We start from the raw sequence: 5,000 nt of genomic DNA, 5'->3' as shown, positions 1-5,000 counted from the left end.
GGATTGAGGGAGGCAGGGAGGGAGGGGAGGGGAGGGAAGGGTCATAGGGAGGGAGGGAGGGAGGGATGAAGGGAAGGGAGGGGAGGGGAGGGAAAGAGGGAGGGAGGGAGGGAAGGAGAGAGACAGGGAGGGAAGGGAAGGGAGGGGAGGGAAGGGGAAGAGGGAGGGAGAGAAGGAGGGAGGGAGGGAGGGGAGGGGAGGAAGGAGGGTTAGAGAGAGGGAGGGAGGCAGGGGGGAAGGGAAGAGGGAGGGATGGAGGGAGGGAGGGAAGGGATGGGAAGGAAGGGAAGAGCGAGTGAGGAGAAAGAGAGCAAGATAAAAGAGAGAGAAAGCAAGGGGGAGAGGTAGATATGAAAAGAGAGAGAGAGAGAGAGAGAGAGAGAGAGAGAGAGAGAGAGAGAGAGAGAGAGAGAGAGAGAGAGAGAGAGAGAGAGATGGAGAGAGCGAGTGAGGAGAAAGAGAGCAAGAAAAAGAGAGAGAAAGCGAGAGAGGTAGATATGAGGAGAGAGAGAGAGAGAGAGAGAGAGAGAGAGAGAGAGAGAGAGAGAGAGAGAGAGAGAGAGAGAGAGAGAGAGAGAGAGAGAGAGAGAGAGAGAGAGAGATATGGAGAGAGCGAGTGAGGAGAAAGAGAGCAAGATAAAAGAGAGAGAAAGCGAGAGAGGTAGATATGAGGAGAGAGAGAGAGAGAGAGAGAGAGAGAGAGAGAGAGAGAGAGAGAGAGAGAGAGAGAGAGAGAGAGAGAGAGAGAGAGAGAGAGAGAGAGAGAGAGAGAGAGACCCCATGGTAAAGTATCCTCCAATTTGCAATAAAAGCCTGATCATTTCACAAATCCATGAGATGAATGTGTATATATGCTCTTGACACCATAATAAATAACCTTCGTATTGCCATAGCACGTGTGCCTGGAAGGGGAGAAGGAGAAAGAGAAAAAGTGAGAATAAAGAGAGGGGAGGAAGACAGAGGGACAGAGAGAGAAAAAAGGGAGAAGGCTCATATGCAAGTGGAGGAGAGAACAGATGAGAAAGAGAAGAGAGTAAGGAAGGGGAAAGAGCTATAAAACGAATCACAGAAGAATAAAAATAAATAAGAAAGAGGAAAAGATGGGGAAGAGAGAAAGGGAGTAAAAACATGATGAGAGAAAGGAGGTGTGCATTTTACACATACCGAATTCTATCTTGAGATTCGGAAAGGCAAACCGTTTCACTTCACTTCATGGCGGGGATACGAATCCGTCTGTCCAATATGCATAAACATTGAGGCCCGCGTTCGGATCCCTGGTTTGAGCCTGGGATTCGAGCTCGGGTCAGACCAGCGTTCTACATCGAGATTTGATCTTGAAGTTTAACTGGAAAATTGTTGTGAGCCAAGGATCGAGTCATCTGCGGTTTCTCCCTCAATTTCGGACAAGCATCCGAACACCGGAATCCCGTCCAATCACAGTTCAGTTCTCTTATGATAGCCAATCACGTATCAGCTTTCTCTTGATAACAGCCTGTTGTGCTCCAGTTCCCTGACCATAACCGCTCAACACTGCTGTTCGATAAAGTACATTATCCAATATTGTGTCTGTGCAAATCTCAACACGGAATTGTCAAGTTATTGGTGACATATTTTCACCCAAGTGTGTATAAAGCACTATCATAATTGTTGTTTGTAAAGCCATTACAATATTTTTTTTTTCTAGTAAGACACTATATTAAGACATCCATATTGTAATCAGAATCTACATAATCTCTTTACTGAGCCTTTCTTAACGGTCATCCATCAGTCACGTGATTGAATCCGCCAATGAAGCTGTTTCGAAGCTGAATGAAAATGAGGTTGGGCGACTCAAACTTTAGGCAAACTCTCACAACCTGAGCGCAATGAACCGAATCTTCAATATATATGTGTAGCTTTAGTGTATTCTGCATCTTATATCCGATGCTACGTAAAAAAGACATTGGTGGTAATGTATAGTTCATTTCTGTATTGTAGTTGAACCATATAAATTACACACCAACGCGAGGTTTATATGGCTGTAATAATGGGCTAATTATATGTCTTAATAAGTCCGTGAAGGTACGTCGGTATACTGGTACAAAACGGACGCGCAGAGAGACCGGTGTGGAAGTAGAACGGGCCAATAAAACGGGCTAATGTGATTCGGCCTTTAGCGTGAATTTGTATGCTGCAGTCTCGGCAACGTTCAATCCTTGTCCTAAACTGGGGATGCTGCTCAATCAAGGGAAAGGGCAAAACAGCGCATGCATATTTACACCGTGTAAAAACAATATTTTCACTTTCCTTGTAAGAAATCTTTTTTTTTTTTTACAATAAGAAACGCAATATATATATATATATATATATATATATATGTGTGTGTGTGTGTGTGTGTGTGTGTGTGTGTGTGTGTGTGTGTGTGTGTGTGTGTGTGTGTATGTGTGTGTGAATGGGGATACAACAACAACGCTCTCTTTTGCCATCAGTGGGACACAGGCCATCAGATGGACCGGTCAGCGGCGCGAATTGTCTACGCCCGCAGACTGGTGGAATCCTCCGTAATAAAGCTGCTGCCTAATTTCAACCTGAACAGCGGCTTTTCTCCTGCCGACAGTCTCCTCGCTTCCCACGTCCTCCGCCTTCTCCCGTACGCCGGCCACCCTTCACACAGTCCGCCCGACCCTCCGACCTGATCTGACCTTCCTTCGTTTCCATCCGTCTGTCCTCACCTGACCCGTGTTTCCGCGTTGCCTTTCCTCTCTCTGTTTCATACCCCCTCCTCTCCCATTCCTCTTCAGACCTGAGGATGGAATCCAGGTGGATTCCGAAACTGTTGTCTCACTTTCAATAAATCTAGTTTTACATTGTGGGTTTTTCTACCATATATATATATATATATATATATATATATATATATATATATATATGCAAATGTGGGGAATGCACTTGGGTTGTCTATCGCATGATTTTCTTATTTCAAATAACCAGGGTTGTAGCAGGCGAATAAGGACTATCCTCGTAGTTTACGTTCAGGGTTATTAAAAAGAAAAGAATAAAAAGAAAGAAAGAAAGACAAAAAAACAAAAAACAACAACTATAAAACCCAGTATCTACATCAATCGAGGGATCCATTAGATGGGATTTCATACCTGCTCCTTATCTACAACATATGATCTCTGCGAAGACATTTTTTCTCGTTAGGCACACTTTACATATTTCTCTTCTCTCTCCCGTGGCGTACTTAAGCATTGATAGATATACCCATGGCAACTGTTTTCTGTGAAGGGAAGTTTCAAGCAGATGTTACCTCTTACTACTAACAGATAATAACAATTATTATTATTATTATTATTATTATTATTATTATTATTAATATTATTGTTATTGTTATTGCTATTATCATTAGCATTATTATTATCATGAAGAAAATATAATAATAATAATAATAGTAATAAAAATAATAATAATAATAATAATAATAATAATGATAATAATGATAATAATGATAATAATAATAATACTGATAGTAATAACAATAACAATAATAATGACAATTGTAACAATAATAATAGCAATAACAGCAATAATAATATTAATGATAATACTACTCTTGACCAAGATATATCTTTCTATCTTTAGCGATGGCAAGAATATTCTACGTGGTATGTAATATGCAATGAATAAATCTGCTCTTTCAAATATTATCGTACTGTAATACCTCTGTACAAGTACTGTAAATATTATTATAATTATGATTATCATAATCATTCGAAGTAGGTAAACTTCAACTCACAATATTTCTAAAAGTCAAAATGTGCCAAAAAAGAAAACGATGTTATGCCTTTCTCTCAGTTAAACCTCTCAGTCAGCAATAACAATCATTTTATGTTAAGAGAAAGAATCACAGATATGCAAGCGTGTAATTAATTTAACCCTAGTTAATCTCTTCGACGTGGGAAGAGAGATAACAAGGATTCATAGCACAGCATCTAAACCCAGTTGCTTTGGGTGTAGATTTAAAAGCAAGGGAAGGTTAAGCTTTCCTTGAAGATGAATGATCTGACTCAGAACAGTGAATATTTATGGATTCTTTAATTCTTGGCGATTGTTGTGCACCTTTAATAACTTCCACTTCTCCACTCTGCTTTATATTACTTTCATTTCATAAGAAAATTTAATCTTCGGATACAGCTATTCTATACTAAAGCTATTCTTTACTAAAGATGAACAAACGTACAGATGTAACCTCTCCATGGAAAAGTTTCAGAGAGAAAATATACGGTAATTATACTATTTTCATCCTTATACCACTTGATACCACTTATATAAACCACTTATTATACCACTTAAATCCTTATATTGTAGATGCGTAGAACTACCTGTTAAGAGTACTCGGACACTAAATCGGAAATACAGAAGTTCACAACAAATGGCATGGCCTTTGGGGAATTACACCTAAGCTCTCAACGTACTGAAAAATGTAAAAAAAAAAAAAAAAAAAAAAAAAAAAAAAAAAAAAAAAAAAAAAAAAAAACATTTTCTTTTAACGGTACAGGAGGTGGATGGAAATGATTAGCTGCAAACATCTAAATTTAATTATCTATGTCTATATACCTTTAACTTTATTTCACTTAAAATACAGCTAGGAAAAAAAAATAAAGTGCTTAGAGTTAAGACAATGACACATTTCCATGGGTACGTCAATCATTCGCATAAAATAATCACAGGACAAGGACCAGCAGTCAAGACCGTGGGGATGACAGCTTGCCAGCAGGATGAAACTTTCAAGATATAAAAAAAAAAAAACAACGAAGCATGACCTTTTATCCATAGAAAAATGGAGACGTTTCTAACAAATGAAATACAAAGAGAAGATAGTTTTCCAACAACAATGAAATGATAATGAACATTGCCATTACCCTTAATCAATACTTAAACTACCAGGAATATACACGTAACAAAAGTTATACAATGACTTTCCAAAAAACAACAACAACAACAACAACAATAAGACATGC

This window comes from Penaeus chinensis, chromosome 18 (genome assembly GCF_019202785.1).
Source record: "Penaeus chinensis breed Huanghai No. 1 chromosome 18, ASM1920278v2, whole genome shotgun sequence".
In the NCBI taxonomy this organism is placed as follows: domain Eukaryota; kingdom Metazoa; phylum Arthropoda; class Malacostraca; order Decapoda; family Penaeidae; genus Penaeus; species Penaeus chinensis.
Note: the sequence above shows the minus strand (reverse complement) of the source record.